This window comes from Stenella coeruleoalba, assembly GCF_951394435.1.
Source record: "Stenella coeruleoalba genome assembly, chromosome: 21".
NCBI classification, from domain to species: Eukaryota; Metazoa; Chordata; class Mammalia; order Artiodactyla; family Delphinidae; genus Stenella; species Stenella coeruleoalba.
In genome coordinates, this window is record NC_137167.1 from 17,200,756 (window position 1) to 17,220,247 (window position 19,492).

Genomic DNA, 19,492 nt, shown 5'->3' on the forward strand with positions numbered 1-19,492 from the left:
TACAAATTATTTAAGATTGTATATAACATTTTTTTACTCATGAACAATACAATGAACGTATGCATATGCAATCTTAACCATATGAACATAATAATATTATAATTTCCACTTTCCATGGTTCTAATATTCTTTAGAGAATTTAACAGCAGCATACCTCCCCAAATGTCATAATTCATCAATCTGAGAGTTAAATGAAGTGGGACGTATACAAGTTGAATAAAATAAAGAAGAACGGACCGCCCCAAAATTGATGTGATCAATAGATTACATGTCCTCTTTTCCATTCTTATGAGCTTTTAAATTCAATTAGCCCTAGAATGTCTGTCACTAGAGGAATTGTTCTGTACAAACATATTCTATAGTATATTTTAAAATGTCCTTCTTAGTGTATCTATAGATCTAAATTAGCTAAAACTGTAAACGCAGAGTTTATATATGCCAGTGTAAGAAATAAATTTACTGGGGAAAATTTTTGTCTTTGTCTTTCTACTTGGTAGTCATGAAATGTGTTGGGATTATTTTGTTTTGTTTTCACTCATTAGCATGACTCATTTAGCATTTCCTACAAAGAACAGCTCTAAATATGAAAAACATTTTCCAAGTAAAAGTCCTGTTGTGCTTGTTTCAATAAAAAGATAAGGATCATTTGTACTTAGCAGAATTTATTTGCATATAAACAATTAATGTGCTAAAGGTTTTCAATCTGCCATTTCACTTGAGGAATAATAAATATACATTCTGCAATTTCATTGTCACTCGTATTTGTTTCCTTTAAGATTTCTTTGTCATATTGTATCAGGAGGTGTTAACTCGCAAAGGGAAGAAAGAGGAAGGAAAGGAAGGAAAGAAGGAAGACAGAGAGAGATAGCGAGAGGTCTGAGGATGAAGAAAGAAAGAAGTTTGAAGACAATATGGTAACATCTTCCCTTGTGTTTTGCAATAGTCCCACTTTGACATTTAATCTCCATTCACTCAAACGTGAATTGAATATCCAGTAAGTAGCACGGATATGCTCTTAGACATGGAAGACTATAAAACTTTTAAGAGTGTAGCGCATAGTAGACAATAAATACATTTGTTAATTGAAAGTGGTTCAGGAAGTTGGCCGTACTTTTACTAAAACATATTTTGTTTTTGCTTTAATATAGATCAAGTGCATTTCTTTCAGTTTAGAAGTAGGATTTTCTGTAAGGAAAATGTACTCGGTTACATTCTAAGAGAAAATAAATTTGGCAGGTCAATTTTTCAAGGGACTAAAAAAAAAAAACATAAAGAGCAAAGAATTTGACCTAGGTCTCCATGATGATTTGTATTTGTTCATTGTATTAACACACTCTTTATACAAAAGCAAACAAGTTTCACCAGTGGATTTATAACCTCCCGAGGGATGTTTCCTTGAAACACCTGCTTCAAATGGTCATTCTAAGTTTTTGTAAGGGAAATTTTCCATCCAAAAATTTACCTGGCACCTAAGTCACGATAGCCAAAACAGTAGACTTGGCACTCATTTCCTATTAAGTTTCAGGACTCCTCAGGTGCAGTTATCATTTCAAAATATTTGATGAGGACGGTGATCCATTTTCCCACGTGAAACCTCCTGCCATCTTCAAGATTCTCTTTATTTCATCTCCTCCTTAGCTCTCTATTGACTTCCTGTATTCTACAGACCAAAAGCCTTACCTTTGCATTCCAGGCCCATAACAACCTAGTTACAACCTACTTACCTTCATTTCCTGGCATTCTCCACAAAACTGCCAGTGATACACCCACCTGACTTTCTCATCCTAGGCCCTTTCACAAATCCATGACTGGGTGCCTGCTTTTCCTCTGCTACACTCAATCCCTGCTCCCCGCCCTCACATCGCGGGGGCTGAATTTATTTTTGTATCCGTTATGCTATAGCTCGTTCAGATTTATGTAACCCTGATATTAGTGTCCTCATCTTCACAGAGCAGTCTATGCATAGTATTTGTGGGCAAATCAGGAAAGGAGAGATAAAAGGACAACTAATTCCCTTATTTATTCATTAATCCATCCAATATGTATTAAGCACCTACCATGCACCAGGCACAGCCAGGCTCAGAAAAGACAGTGGTAAGCAAGATGGAGTGCTGCTCTGAATTGACAGTCTAATCAGAGAAACAAAGAATCCAAAGATTACCAACCAAACACTTCCTGGTTACAGTAAGACCTCTTGAAACGCTCTCTACAATCAGCTTGTCTCAGATGTCAGAGTCCTCCCGGCATGAAGCGTGATACATATAGGTTGATACATTCAGATACTTTTCAGATTATTTCAAGGTCATCAAAGTGCTTGCCTAAACCCTCATTTAAAATTGTGTGTGTGTGCATATGCCTGTGTTGGTTTGCTAGCAATCAAAACTAATCAACAAAGATCGGCAATTTAATAAAAAGTCTTCTTCAGTAGTAATAGTATGAGAAATAGTGTTTCCAAAATAGGTTTGTAGCAGCTAAATGACTATTTCTTTTACTGCAATTACATTTGGACAAGGTGTACAATTATTTATTTCAAGTTTTCAGTGGTATCCAATGACCTAATCTGGCCCCTATCTTTTTACTCTTTCATAACTTTCTATTCTAAATATCAAGAATACAGTGTCCCAGGGCTTTCCTGGTGACGCAGTGGTTGAGAGTCCGCCTGCCAATGCAGGGGACACGGGTTCGGGCCCCGGTCCGGGAAGATCCCACATGCCACGCGGCTGGGCCCCTGAGCCAAGGCCCGTTGAGCCTGCGCGTCCGGAGCCTGTGCTCCGCAACGGGAGAGGCCACAACAGTGAGAGGCCCGCGTACCGCAAAAAAAAAGAAAAAAAAAAAAAGAATACAGTGTCCCAAAAATTAAAACTCCCAAATACACTTTAATTACAATAATAATTGTAATTGAAATAAATATAAAAGCTTAATAATTATGCAACGTATGTAAACAATGTAAACAAAAGTCTTTGGGTTTATTTTTCCAGGATTATTATTGGCACATAATTCATCTGATGAATTAAAAGGGATCTAAACTGAAATATATACACTGCTCAAGACCAAAAAATTTGAAATTTTCTTCTGATCCAGTCTGTATTCATTTGATTCATTCTCCCAAAGAAAATAGTTTGTATTCACGTCATATTTGCAAATATACCTAGCCCAGGCAGGTAAACTTATCATAACCAGTGATGTGGAAAGTATGTTTGACCAAGTTGAATGTCACTGCTTAAGGGATTTAAACTAAACTATAAATTTGAGAATGTGAATCATATTTAACCTTGAGAACAACTTGAGTTAAGGTTTTAAAGGGTTATTTTTTTTTAATCCTTAGTATTTTTAAACTAGATGTGTTAGGACCTAAAGTTCTCCTAGATAACATGTCTCTCTTTACCCACATTGTTTCCAAAAATATTTACTAAATTCTTACTATATATGAAAGCAGTTAATGTGTGATTTAGAAAAAACAGACAGCAAGGATATAAACATAACTGATATTTAGTACATGCCTCACATGAATGTTACCTGTAGTAAAAAGGCATGTGCACAAAATAATACATTATAAAAGTAAAAAAAAGTTGAAAAGTATCATTTTCAGGAGAGAAGTAAAGCTTTTGTTTAAAATTTTCAGCAGTGCTACTTATACAAAATTATTCTAAAATATTGAAGATAAAATAACCTGGGAGAAAAATATTACACTTCCATCTCCCCACACTCTATGGTAGGATCTTGAAGGGGCCAGATTGCTGGCTTTGAAATTCAGCTCTAGTTAAACAAACCTGGGAAAAATGGTGTCTCAGTTTTCTTATCTGAAAAATGGCATAAAAGTAGTACCTACATCAAAGGATTATGAAGATTAAATCAGTTAATATGTATAAATTACATGGAACTTTATACAATATAAGAGCTCCATTATAGTCCAGTGCTTTTAATTCTGCCATGATAACCCCTTCTCCAATAACAGCAATATTCCTACTCCAAAATGCTACTGGTTTTTGTATTATTTCTTCATCAGTGTAAAATTTTGCTCCTGAATCCCCTTGCCTGTAGAGATAATTGCCCTGGTGATATCCTTTTATTCCTTTCAATGGCCCAAATCCCTTCAAATGATGTTAACATAGTTCTAGCTTCTTCAGAACATTGTTTTAATGAATAATATAGGGGAAAAAAATGAAGAATGAACATTACCATCTCTTAAAATACACCTGTATTTCAGAATCTTCTTGAAAAAGGTTGAAACCTAACCGTTTAATTTATAGTAAATCAAGGATGCTAGAAAATATTTTGAAAGCAGAATCATATCATTCCATTTGCATGTCTTCTAGTTGTGACTAAGCAACAATTGAAAAGATTCCTTCTTCACTCTCTTCTACAACTTTGAAATTTGGATTTCCAAATCTTCATTTTGGGGAGGAAAAGCTGCTAACTTCTACTCCAAAATCTCAGAATCAATGTTTAATGGTTGATTGCCACCAATGTCAAACACATCAAGAGATCCCATATACTAGTAGTAAAACAAACCAGCTTCACAACCATGAAGTTCTATGATGTTTTCTTATTCTGGAATTGTACAGCTCCTAAAATTGTCATTTTTGTTCAAGTCTTCTGCTCCCTCGCAGTTAACTTCACAGAGAATTTTGAGCTGCTTTAAGGAAATCCTTCTGGATTCTGTGTCCTTGTGGTTTCTTATTCCAAGAAAAAAGCAAAAACAGCCTGAACTGGTTTATTTTAAGCTATATCTATAGAGGAAAGATGACTTTCAAAAAATGTATTGAAATAAGAATTCCCAGATAAAGAAATAGATTCATACCAAAAAGTGTTTTAAAGAGGCATTACAACTCGCACACATTGCTCATTTAGTGGAAATTATTTCATGCCTGCCACTAAAATTTTGCCACTTAAAATGGTAAATACTGGGAGTGGAAATGGAAATTGGGGATATGGCTGTCTGGAACCTAACTTAGACAGGTAAGCCCAGCTGAAGCATCTGACTGAAAAGGCTAACATCCTTCAGGTTAGTTTCCCTGATTCTGATAATATATATTTTTCCTCTCAACTTTCCAATGTGACTAAGAATAGAAATCATAAGAGCATTTATGGAAGACATTCAGTAGAAGGATAAGTATCAGAATTATGGAAGATTATTTGAATATAGTGTTGAATATAATTTTATACTTAGCCAAGCCTGCTAAAGCATTTAGGTCCAAGGCACTTGTGATGATACCTTTATAACCGCCACACATGGGATTTTTGACAAATTTGGACTAACTTACTATTTATATTAATACTTATCAAGTATTTTCTATGTATTAAGTGCTGTTTTAAGCACTTCCCATGTATTAACTCATTTAATCATTGTAACAATCCTATACAGCAGGTGCTCTCAAATGGTATTTTGCAAATAAAAAAATATATCTATCAAAACTGAGGCACAGAATAGTCAAATAACTTGCTCAACACCCACAACCTAGAAATGGTAGACTGAAGAATTTGAACTCACGTAGTCTACACGTGGTAACCATATTCTCAAGCATGATTCTCTTATAACTGCTACTTAGCATTCATTTGGCCATACATAATCAACAATTTAGCTGAAGCAGACAAGAATAAAACAAAGCTGAGTTAGCTCTTACATGTAAAACCATGGAACTCATTTTAAGATAAAATATAAGCAGTTACCTTAAAATTGCTACTTCTCAAACATGTTCCTATGTTAATGTTCTAGTAGCTAAAAAAGTGGAACAAAATTCTCACTGGCCTTCTTCTACCCTTGAATTAGGCAATATAATTTGTTAAAAAATATATTCTCCCACTTACAGACTTGATGAAGCTATTTTTCACTTTGCTTAAAATAAAATCAGGCCTGTTAACATTTAATGTTTTCTGAGTTGACTTTTAGGCAAAAATATTTTTTTTCTCTTTGCTTAAATAAACAGAGTTTCTATGTAGTTTTAGTACTTCTTATTCAGCAAGGTTTTGACCTGAGCTATTCCCTATGCTCCACCCCTAAACACACACACACACACACACACACACACACACACACACACACACACAGCCCTCCCTTTGATATAACTCACCCAGAATGAAGTTAGCCTCATTAGTAAAGCAACCTGTAAGAGATGGTGCCTCATTCATCACGGGCATCAGAGCCCCATCATAAAGGTCAGATAGGTTACACTTTCAGACAGATATTGGTACCTAACTTAGTATGGTGGACACAATAATTCACCACTTGCCTCCGAAAGGTGTCCACATCCTAATCCCATGAACCTGTAAATATGTCACTTTACTTGGCAAAAGGGAGTTTGCTGATGTCATTAATGACATTGAAGTGGGGAGATTATCCTAGATAGCAGAGTAGGCCTCATGTAATCATGAGGATCCTTATACGAGGGATGCAGGAAGGTCAGAGTCAGGGGGAGAAGATGTAAGGATGGAAAAATAATGGGCAAGGGTTGAAAATGCTACACTTCTGACTTTGCAGATGGAAGGGGCCATTAGCCAAAGAATATAGGCAGCCTTTAGGCTGGAAAAAGGCAAGGAAGCAGATTCTTCTCTAGAGGCTTACTGACATACAGCCCTAATGACAACTTGATTTTAGCCCAGTGAAACCCATTTTGGACTTCTGACCTCCCAGACTATGAGAAAACAAATTTATGCTGTTTTAAGCAGTAACTTTGTGACAAATTTGTTACAGTAGCAATAAGAAACTATTAGGTTTGGGACCTGGGACATGGTGTTTAAAAGAATGCAAAAGGCATTATTAAAAATGTTTCCATTACAATAAGATACTCATCTTTTTATTTTAAGCATCTGTATCCAGATGACAGATGTCAGCTGGACATCTGTATGACATTATGACATTAATGTCATCTGCACATCTGTATGACATTAATCTGGGTTAGTTCATACATGTAAAAATTTTATGAAAAGAATAATTATACTTTAGAATAAAAAGAATTCAAATTGATGCATAACAGTAGCATATGGCTACAGCTCCCCCTTAGATGTGGTTAAATGTATGCCCTAAAAGGAGTTATTATAATATACTCTTTAATATAATAGTGAAAATAACCACCACAATAATGGCTGCTATTGACTATGAATTACTGAGTGCCCATCTCCTTGCCAAGTAGGCACACAACACGGAGCGTGAGAGACGCTTCTAGCTCAATGATGCACAGCTAACTTTCAGCCTCAGATTCAGTGTGACCTTGCGACTTCTGTTCTTTACCTTCTACTGTGTTTTTTGTCAAGGAAATCAATCTACAGTCGGATTTGAGTATCAGGGAAAAGCACAGGTTAGCAGGCTAATGGAACATCTACGCAATGTGCAATTCACATTTAATATAATTTTTACCACACAAAGTAACTTAAATCTCCTTTTATAATGCAATGATTTGTTTAAAAGATACTTCTTGACCTTCTTGTTTACACACTAGCTACCAAAGTTTTGTAAATTTTAGAAACATTCATTTTTGGACAGAAATGATGCCCAGGATTTGGAATTTTCACAGAAGTTGGGATGGTATTTCCAATTCATTCATTCATTCCTCATTACTTCCTTTATTTAACAAATGCTTCTTGAATGACTGCAAAGTGTAAACATAATGCTAGTCCTTTCTTAAAATGTGCCATATATATATATATATATATATATCTGATTCACTTTGCTGTACACCTGACACTAACACAACATTGTAAGTCAACTTTACTCCAATAAAAATTAAAAATAAATAAATAAAATGTGCATTATGGTAGTGATAGCAGAAAACAGCAAAAATCTGAAGCTTACTTTCGGTCTAGATCTGAGACGCAATTCTCTCAACCAGTGAAACACTTTAATCTCCATTAAACACAGAATTTATTTCTGTCTAATGTTTAATTTTTTAATCTTTTCAATTTGTGTAATAAACTTGAGCAAGGAATTATCCATCAAAATCATTGTCACCCCATAGTACGCTAGAATCAGAACTAATCACGATTTTCAGCCAAGACGGAAAGCATGAAGGAAATAATGGCTTCCGTTAAGGATTAGAAAGTAAGTTAATAGATCATCCTATAAACAAGGGATAAAGCAGCTGATATTCCTTTACAAGCAAGAACATATAAATTCACAGTTTGCTAACACCTGCCAATAATATTAAAGCAGAAATTAGTAATTACCATATAAATTATCTCTCAGGGAACCAAAGGATATACTTTACTAACTTCAGAAAAAAATAACCCTCAATTAAGAAACAAATGATGGGGCTTCCCTGGTGGCGCAGTGGTTGAGAGTCCGCCTGCTGATGCAGGGGACACGGGTTCATGCCCCAGTCCAGGAGGATCCCACATGCCGCAGAGCGGCAAAAGAAACAAATGATGGTTAAGAAATATTTACTTAAAGTATCAAACCAGTAGGGGGAGGTGAAATATTTTTCTTGTTGTTTTCAATTGGGTGAAATAGGGTAAGAATTTTTAAGTGCTTTCTTTTTCTCTACCCAACCCGTCACAACATGATGAAACTCTAAGTACCAATCACAAAAATAAACAGGAGGATTTGTAAAAAAGAAGGACACCACCTGCAGATGATGTGGCATGTTTGCTGTGGTCTATACTTTCATTTTTCTTGATTGTAAATGACCCAAGTCAAGTTTTCAATTTTCAGTTGGGAAAATTACTTAACCAAAAGAAACATGTTACTTTGTATCCAGGATGAGCTCTCTGGGTGTGTGCTTGGTGGGTTTTCAAAGCTCCTGCACAGAATCTTCAAATTTAGTCAGTTCTGAGGGCATACGTGCTCTTTTACATCTGTGGCTTCAGACTGGTTTAAGTTCCTAGAATTTAAATAAATTATCTCTTGTTACCAGATCTAAAAATGTGAAACATTCAGTAAGAGCCTCACTGGTATTCCACCAGAACTTGAGCCCTTGGGTTTCTCACGTTGTTCCTGGCAATTGCTGTACCTCCTACAAGGTATCAGAATATGATCTCGCTGTTCTGCCGTGAACACCGTGAGATAGATAAGGGCTGAGTGCCACGGATTCTATGAACAGGATCCAGAGTTCCCTGGAGAGGGGTCGGGGAGCATCAGGGGTGGCCTTAGGGTATGATGTGTGAGAAGTAACTACCAAACTTAGCTTCCATGGTTCTCTCTTCACTCCAATTACTGTCATGTGTAGTCACAACACCTCGGGTCCTTTCTGTCACATGAGCAGAAATAAGGCAAGATGGTTAGAGAACAAAACAGAGTAGGTCAGAAATGGAAGTTCCCTCAACAATATTCCCTAATTGTAGGAACTATCAAGGTCATAAGAGATGAGAGAAATGAAAAGAGCGCCGGCAGGGTCATGGAGATAGGAAAAAGCGAGGCTGAGATACAAACCCGTGTCTGTCTGACTCCAAAGTCCCTCTTGCCTCTGTTACACTCCATGTCAGTCCCCCTTTTGGAATGTCATATTCTATTTCATTCTCAGAAGTAATATTCGCTTCTTATAAGAGTTGTAATCAAAATTCAAATATAAATGGACATTTGGAAAGTTCCTAAGCATTCTTTTCCTCTTGTGTCTCCACTGTCACTGGGGATAGCAAACTCTCCACCCACGCCTACCCTCAAAATCAGATCCATATAAAAGGATTCGAACAGAAGAGACCTGACACCTGCCAACGACTCAGAGTTTTCTTCAATTTAATCATCTATAATCAAATTTAATCTTCACAACAACCCAGCAAGGTAGAGCAGCTATTATCAACCCTTCACTTCACAGGTGAAGAGATAATATTGGAGAAATGTAACTTGCCGAAGGACACGTGATTAGTAACTGTTAGCTCAAGGCCAAGCCTGAACCCCTGTCAGTGTTGGAACTCCATGAGCCACCTGAGTTAACAGTCTTCGATTCTACATCTAGGCTTTCTGATGGATACTGTCCAAGGGTTTGTGAAACTGCTATGTTGCTGCCCTCAGCTCACAGGGAAAATTATGCTCAACCATTGCAATTACACAACCGAAAAGAAACACATATTGCAATCTATAAAATTTGAGCTTTTTCCCCTTTTGGTAATTTCTTTGAAAAATCAAGATACAGACAGGTTTTTCACAGCAGAATCATTTCTCTGTTTACCCTAAGAGTAAATACGCTCTTTCTATATTCACTTGTTGTGCTTTTAAAGGGCTTATCCACTAATGCACTTTTGTTTTCATTTTTTATGTATGACTAAAATAATTAGAGACATGGTCTCTTGTTTCACAGGCACAACCACTCGTTGCTAGTGGGTCCAGGTAAGGGTCAGAAAAACAACATTCTCATATTAAGATGCCTTATAATGAACTGGATAACAATTTCACAACCCAAGATCATGGGTCAAAAACCTCAAAGCAAAGTAGGATTCCAAAGGTAATATTTTATCAATGTTAATATTTGCCTAAGTAATAGCATGTCTGATAGGAATATTTCTTAAGTGTTTTCTATAGTCAGACATTTTATATATATTCCTAAATTGTAGGAACTATCAACAACACTTAGAAATGAGAAAAATTGAAAGGAACCTGGGCAGGGCCAGAGAGCTAGCAGAAAGCTAGACTAAAGCACAAACCCGTCCTGTCTGACCCCAAAGGCCCATTGCTTCCGTGACACTCTGCCTAGGTGCCTCTTCTGGAAGTCTGTATTCCATTCCACTCTCAGCAAGAATATTTGCCTATTGTAAGTATTCTAATCAAAATTCAGACATACATGCATATTCTAAAGGTTCCTAAACATTCCTTTACCTTTTATCTCCACTGTTACTGGGATAAGAAAATCTATAGGGATGGGACTTGTATTTGGCCTCTCAGCTAGACCAGTGTCAAGCCTGAATGTCCAAACCCCCTGACAGAACTGCAGTTTCATATGGACATTTTTATCAGGCTTGGCTCAGAGTACACAGGACTTATGTAAAACATGATCTTGACTTTGTGGATTTAACTATACAGCAAGAAGCATATTGATTCTTCATGCAAATGCCACAGGCTACTTAAAACCTAAATTTGTTTTGATTTTGCTTTTTTCAAATAGAGAAATGTGGTATTCATATATATCACATAGTTATTGTAGTAGGTGGTAAAAACAGAGTGCAGATAAAAGGGAGAATAAGTAAGTCACCAAGACCTTGTAAGGCCTACCATCAGGAAGTTCATTTAGAACATAATATGTTGGTGGGAATGTAAATTGATATAGTCACTATGGACAATAGTATAGAGATTCCTCAAAATATTAAAAATAGAACTACAATGTGATCCAGCAATTCCACTCCTGGGTATATGTCTGAAGAAAACACTAATTTGAAAAGATATATGCACCCCAATGTTCACAGTAGCATTATTTACAAGAACCAAGACATAGAAGCAAGCTAAGTGTCCATCAACAGATGAGTGGATAAGGAAGATGTGGTGTGTGTATATACAATGGAATATTGCTCAGCCATTCAAAAAAATGAAAATTTGCCATTTGCAACAACATGGATGGACCTGAAGGGTATTATGTTCAGTGAAATAAATCAGAGACAGACAGCTACTGTATATTTTCACTTGTATGTAGAATCTAAAAAAATAAATTGATGAATGTAACAAAACAGAAACAGACTCACAGATACAGAGAACAAACTAGTGGTTACCAGTAGGCAGAGGAACAGAGGGAAGGGTAAGACTGGGGAAGAGGATCAAGAGGTACAAACAACCGGGTATAAAATAAAGAAGATATGAGGATGTAATGTACAGTACTGGCAATATAGCCAGTATTTTATAACTTTAAATGAAATATAATCTCTAAAAATATTGAATCATTTGCTGTACATCTGAAACTAATATAATATTGTAAATCAACTACACTTCAATTAAAAAAGCATACACGTAGGACTTCCCTACTGATCCAGTGGTAAAGAATCTGCCTTGCAAATGCAGGGGACGTAGGTTCAATCCCTGGTCAGGGAACTAAGATGCCACATGCCACAGGGCAACTAAGCCCAAGTGCCACAACTACTGAGCTTGCGTGCCTCAACTAGAGATCCTGCATGCCGCAAACTACAGAGCCCACAGACTCTAGAACCCACGTGCCACAACTACAGAGCCCACACACCCTGGAGCCTGTGCACCACAACTAGAGAGAGAAAACCCACACGCCAAAACGAAGAGCCCACGCACCCCAACGAAAGAGCCTGGATGCTGCAACTAAAACCCGATGCAGCCAAAAAAAAAAAAAAAAGCATACATGTGCTTCAGGGTCAGTCGTTTCCTTTTCCATCTAAGGATCAATAATTTCCTTTTTTGTTTCTTATCCAAAAAATGACAATAATTTTAAAAGAAGTAGAATAATTTTGCAATTCATTTACATCCTATACAAACAGAATTCAAACTGATGTATTTTTCCTACTCATGTGTTATATAGCTTTGGCTACAAAACTAAAGTTTCTCTTACTTAATAAAATTCTCTTTGGGCTACCTTTAGGTGACTCACAATAAAAATATTTCTCATTTTCTTATTGCTTTATCTGTATATTTATCACATATGAGAAAGCAAAAATTCGTATGGCCAGAATTATTAATTTTTCAAACCATGACCAATTACAGTAGATATTTCCTTCCACCTTTAAAAAGTACTGCTTCCTATTTTCCTACATCTCTAGTTTCTTGAAAACTGTTGAAGAAAACTTTCTATATCTAAAGGTATTAAAGAGAAAAATGGTCACCTTAAGATTGTTTCACAATAATTATGAATTATAATCTGGAGTTGAGGCCACCAGGTAGATTTTGCAATTTATAAATTCTAGAAAGCCAAAGTCAAATAATGTTTTCTCCAACATAAAATGCAAACGATAGACATAAGGGTTTTATCTCAACAGCTGTTTATAGAAGGAAATGCATGAACAAACATCACTTTAGATAGGTATTGGAAAATAACAAGTATCCACATTATACATAAGCATATTACTTTTAATTTTTATCACCACCAATAAAACACCACGCTTCAGTCAAACTGGACAGCTTACTTTATTCTTAAAAATGACCTGAATTTTTATGTATTCTATTTTACTGGAAAATATACATCTAAAGGGTTAGCTTTCCTGTGATGTATTTCCTCACCCAACGGGGGTCTCCCCTTCTTTTGAAATGCTCACAGCACCTTATAAGAATAAAACATGATAGAAAAGGAGGACCCATCTTGATTACTACCCTCTAGAAAGCCTTTCCAGATTCATCTATCAGCGTGACCTTTTCTAAACACTCCTCGTGATGGTCATCTCTCCTTTTCATCCTAACTGTATCCCACACATAACTTTTATTATAACATTTAAAACAAGCTCCAGCAATTATCCGTTTATCTACCAGTCTGTACCACCAAAGCGGCACTTTTCATAGGCAGGATCATGCTTGATTCAGCTCCATGTTTCTCAAAAATTTCACAGAAAATTGTTAGTAAAAGTTGAATGAATGAACATGGCGCTTGTCATTAAGGTCTTTTACTCTAATTAAGCACCCAGAAAGAAGCATATCTACAGTAAAACTTAAAATAGATTTAGTTCTTGAAAATAGATTTCTGAAAGTAGTTCAAGATAATGATGGAATAGGTTGTCATGCCAGCACACGACGCTCTGCAAAATGAATTAATCAGTTAACAAATGCTGTCAAAGTTTCCAGAAGCAGAGATTACGTCGTGCCAGGTGATCCAGGAAGGCTTTGCAGAAGAGGTGAGAACTGAGCTCCCTGTTATAGGCTGAGTTCGTTGTGAGCAGTACAAAGGGCCTTCTGGGAAAGGCGCCAATAAGAGCGTCAGCATTTCATGAAAGTGGTGACTGATCCAATTAGCTGGAGCAAAGGGTTCTTTTGTGAAGAAAGATAAGAACAGGAAGACAAGCTGCTTTTACATTGGGAAGAGTCTTTAATGAGTGACTAAAGAGATTTTTTTCCAATATAGGAGTCATCAAAGATTTTGTTTTTAATGGCATAATCAAAGCAGTACTGTAGAAAGATGAATTTACCTTTAGAGTGCAGAATGGATAAGAACCGGAGTGAAAGATGAGATGGGAGGATATGGTCTGGAAGGTTGCTGCAGTAAGATAAATATTATCCAATAAGGACCTAGAGTAGAAAAGCTTGCAATAAAAAAAAAAGGATTAAATGCAAGTGATACTGTCAAGAAATAATTCACAGAAACTCCAAGACTGAAGGGATATGGAGCTTAAGAAGGCAGACAGAGCAAAAGGAAAGCTATTAAGTTTCAAGTCTTTGTAAAGTGAGAATTTTGGAGTCACTAAGAGAGAAAGGGAAGTCAAGAGGCTAAGGAGTTTTACAAAGAGAAAAGCTGTTTCATTCCAGACACACGACGTTTCAGCTGATGGCAGGCTAGTGATTGGAAAAGTGGACCTCTGAGAGAAGAGACCACGCATTTACTGGGAATCATTTTTCGGGATAAAGTTTTTAAGTCCTGAGAATAAGGGAGGTATGCCAAAAAGAGAGCACCGAGAAAAATTACGTTAGACTTGAAACTGACAAAGTATCCATGTTTACGAGAGGGACGAGGAGAGCTGGAAGGTAGAAGCCAGGGATGAAAGAGCATTTGGGGAGAGGGGTCGGGGGAGCAGAGGTGACGGCAGCAGACACAGGAGTTTGGGAAAGAAGGTCTATTGAAGAAATAGAAGCAAAAATTTCCCCCATCTGACCAGAAAGTTCGGAAGTGAAAAGAAGAGAAATTAGCTTGAAAGAACAATAAGATTTAGGGGAGGGGCTTAAGATAGGAGAAACCAGAGCATTTTCATACAAAGAGGGAAGGTACAAGGTGAGGAAGATCCTTAAAAAAAATTGGATAGGTTTAAAAGGGAGTTTGACATAGAAAACACACCTATTCTAAGAGAAAGTTTATATTTAGTGTTGACAATTTTAATGTTCCTTGAACTGCGACGCTCTAAGAAATAATGACTGATGGAAGCCTTGTGCTTCCTTTGGTTTCCTAATGTGCTTTCAGATTGCTCCAAAATCTCAGGAACCTTTAACTTAAATTTCTTAATCTATGTTCAATAGGTTCAGATGTCTACTAAAAATAGTTTACCTCTGTTGTTTAAAGATGAGTCATAAAACAGTACAGCCACATTGGAAGACATATAGTGAAAGATAAGTCCTTTCAAGGCCAAAAGGATTTCCTTGGAAAAATGTGTAAGGATGTTAAAGAAAGTGATCCTCATGCAGGAAAAGAGATGGGGAGGGGCTCATCAGAGCCAGGCCAATGATGTCATTGATTATTTCCAGCATAAGGTGTGGCACATTATAGCAAAAAATCAATTATTACCAGTGGCAGGTATAATTTAAGACATAATTTCTAACTAACCCATCCAAATAATTTTCTTGTAATCTATTCTGAAGTTTGTTTTATATTTAATTACTAGCAATTCCAATCTCATAAATAGAGTGTTTTCCAGAAATGAAATTATAAACCAGTTGTCAGACACTCAGAATGTATTTTTCATAGATTTTTCCCCCAAGATAGTATAGAACATGATGATTCTGTTAACACAGTAACCTACAAAAGCTAACTTATTCCATAGTGTATCGGAAAGAAGAGGCATTTTTAGTGATAGTTACCTCATTGAAATCTCTCAAGAATTCAATAAGGTAGGTATTATTAGGATCTTACTAATTATTAGTGCCTTACATTTGCAGTGGGTAAATTGAGACATTAAAGAGCAAGTAGGGCTTCCCTGGTGGCGCAGTGGTTGAGAGTCTGCCTGCTGATGAAGGGGGCACGGGTTCATGCCCCGGTCCAGGAAGATCCCACACGCTGCAGAGCGGCTAGGCCCGTGAGCCATGGCCACTGAGCCTGCGCATACGGAGCCTGTGCTCCGCAATGGGAGAGGCCACAACAGTGAGAGGCCCATGTACCGCAAAAAAAAAAAACAAAAACAAACAAACAAACAAAAAACACGGCAATCCAAAACATATGGGATGCAGCAAAAGCAGTTCTAAGAGGGAATTTTATAGCTATACGAGCCTACCTCAAGAAACAAGAGAAATCTCAAATAAATAATCTAACCTTACATCTAAAGTAACTAGAGAAAGAGGAACAAACAAAACCGAAAGTTAGCAGAAGGAAAGAAATCATAAAGATCAGAGCAGAAATAAATGAAATGGAAACAAAGAAAACAATAGCAAAGATTAATAAAAGTAAAAGCTGGTTCTTTGAGAAGATAAACAAAATTGATTAACCATTAGCCAGACTCATCAAGAAAAAGAGGGAGAGGACTCAAGTCAATAAAATTAGAAATGAAAAAGGAGAAGTTATAACAGACACTGTAGAAATACAAAGCATCCTAAGAGACTACTACAAGCAACTCTATGCCAATAAAATGGACAACCTGGAAGAAATGGACAAATTCTTAGAAAGGTATAAACTTCCAAGACTGAACCAGGAAGAAATAGAAAATATGAACAGACCAATCACAAGTAATGAAATTGAAACTGTGAAAAAAGTTCTTCCAACAAACAAAAGCCCAGGACCAGATGGCTTCACAGGTGAATTCTATCAAACAATTAGAGAAGAGCAATCACCCATCCTTCTCAAACTCTTCCGAAAATTTGCAGAGGAAGGAACACTCCCAAACTCATTCTATGAGGCCACCATCACCCTGATACCAAAACCAGACAAAGATACTACAAAAAAAGAGAATTACAGACCAATATAACTGATGAATATAGATGCAAAAATCCTCAACAAAATACTAGCAAACAAAATCCAACAGCATATTAAAAGGATCATACACCATGATCAAGTGCGATTTATACCAGGGATGCAAGGATTCTTCAATATATGCAAATCAATCAATGTGATACACCATATTAACAAATTGAAGAATAAAAACCATATGATCATCTCAACAGATGCAGAAAAAGCTTTTGACAAAATTCAACACCGATTTATGATAAAAACTCTCCAGAAAGTGGGCATAGACGGAAAGTACCTCAACATAATAAAGGCCATATACAACAAAACCACAGCAAACATCATTTTCAATGGTGAAAAACTGAAAGCATTTCCTCTAAGATCTGGAAAAAGACAAGGATGTCCACTCTCACAGCTATTATTCAACATAGTTTTGGAAGTCCTAGGCATGGCAATCAGAGAAGAAAAAGAAATAAAAGGAATACAAATTGGAAAAGAAGAAGTAAAACTCTCACTGTTGGCAGACGACATGATACTATACATAGAGAATCCTAAAGATGCCACCAGAAAACTACTAGAGCTAATCAATGAATTTGGTAAAGTTGTAGGATACAAAATTAATGCACAGAAATCTGTTGCATTCCTATACACTAATGATGAAAAATCTGAAAGAGAAGTTAAGGAAACACTCCCATTTACCACTGCAACAAAAAGAATAAAATACCTAGGAATAAACCTACCTAGGGAGACAAAAGACCTGTATGCAGAAAACTATAAGACACTGATGAAAGAAATTAAAGATGATACCAACAGATGGAGAGATATACCATGTTCTTGGATTGGAAGAATCAATATTGTGAAAATGACTATACTACCCAAAGCAATCTACAGATTCGATGCAATCCCTCTCAAATTACCAATGGCATTTTTTACAGAACCAGAACAAAAAATCTTAAAATTTGTATGGAGACACAAAAGACCCTGAATAGCCAAAGCTGTCTTGAGGGAAAAAAACAGAGCTGGAGGGATCAGACTCCCTGACTTCAGACTATACTACAAAGCTACAGTAATCAAGACAATATGGTACTGGCACAAAACAGAAGCATAGATCAATGGCACAAGATAGAAAGCCCAGAGATAAACCCATCTACCTATGGTCAACTAATCTATGACAAAGGAGTGAAGGATATACAATGGAGAAAAGACAGTCTCTTCAATAAGTGGTGCTGGGGAAACTGGACAGCTACATGTAAAAGAATGAAATTAGAACACTCCCTAACACCATACACAAAAATAAACTCAAAATGGACTAGAGACCTAAATGCAAGACCAGACACTATAAAACTCTTAGAGGAAAATATAGGAAGAACACTCTTTGACATAAATCACAGCAAGATCTTTTTTGATCTACCTCCTAGAGTAATGGAAATAAAAACAAAAATGAACAAATGGTACCTAATGTAACTTCAAAGCTTTTGCACAGCAAAGGAAACCGTAAACAAGACAAAACGACAACCCTCAGAATGGGAGAAAATATTTGCAAACAAATAAACGGACAAAGGATTAATCTCCAAAATATATAAACAGCTCACCATCTCGATATTAAAAAAAACAAAGAACCCAATCCAAAGATGGGCAGAAGACCTAAATAGACATTTCTCCAATGAAGACATACAGATGGCCAAGAAACACAAGAAAAGCAGCTCAACATCACTAATTATTAGAGAAATGCAAATCAAAACAACAATGAGTTATCACTTCACACCAGTTAGAATGGGCTTCATTAGAAAATCTACAAACAACAAATGCTGGAGAGGGTGTGAAGAAAAGGGAACCCTCTTACACTGTTGGTAGGAATGTAAACTGATACAGCCACTATGAAGAACAGTATGGAGCTTCCTTAAAAAACTAAAAATAGAATTACTTTATGATCCAGCAATCCCACTGCTGGGCACATACCAAGAGAAAACCATAATTCAAAAAGACAAATGCACCCCAATGCTCACTGCAGCACTATTTACAATAGCCAGGTCATGGAAGCAACCTAAATGCCCATCGACAGACAAATGGATAAAGAAGATGTGGTACATATATACAATGGAATATTACTCAGCCATAAAAAGGAATGAAATTGGGCCATTTGTTGAGACATGGATGGATGTAGAGACTCTCATACGGAGTGAAGTAAGTCAGAAAGAGAAAAACAAATATTGTATATTAATGCATATATGTGGAATCTAGAAAAATGGTACAGATGAACCGGTTTTCAGGGCAGAAATTGAGACACAGATGTAGAGAACAAACTTATGGACACCAAGCGGGGAAAGACATGGGGGGATGGGGGTGGGGGTGTGCTGAATTGGGAGATTGGGATTGACATGTATACACTGATGTGTATAAAACTGATGACTAATAAGAACCTGCTGTATATATATATAAAAAAAGATAACACTCTTCTCTCCCAGTTAATGTTTCATTGCATGGGATAGCAGGCCTATTCTGTATTTACAACACTGCTTTTCCAATTTTTTCTGAAGAGCCATGTCTTGGAAACTATACATCTGAACATTTTTCTATTAATATAAAAGTCCTTGTCTTTCAATAGGGTAATATATTCTACTTATAGCTATTTTAGTGTGTTTTTCTTTTCAGTCTCTTCACGTTTTTCTTTATTAAAATGTCATGTTTACTTTCTTGTATATTCATTCCTCCATATTCATGCATTAGATCATAAAAGAAAGAAAAAAGATGGTATTTAGCTTCCCTCTTTGGGGCAACAGATTATAGCTGACCACAGGTCTATTGGAGTGAAAAAACATAGAAACATGGATTAG

At 36.4% G+C, this 19,492-nt stretch overlaps 1 protein-coding gene across 6 annotated transcripts in view; it reads right to left on the reverse strand.

Moving 5' to 3' along the window:
* SGCZ (sarcoglycan zeta) overlaps positions 1-19,492 on the reverse strand; it is a 920,121-nt gene that overhangs the window by 862,854 nt on the left and 37,775 nt on the right. The gene's annotated exons all lie outside the window — the stretch shown is intronic.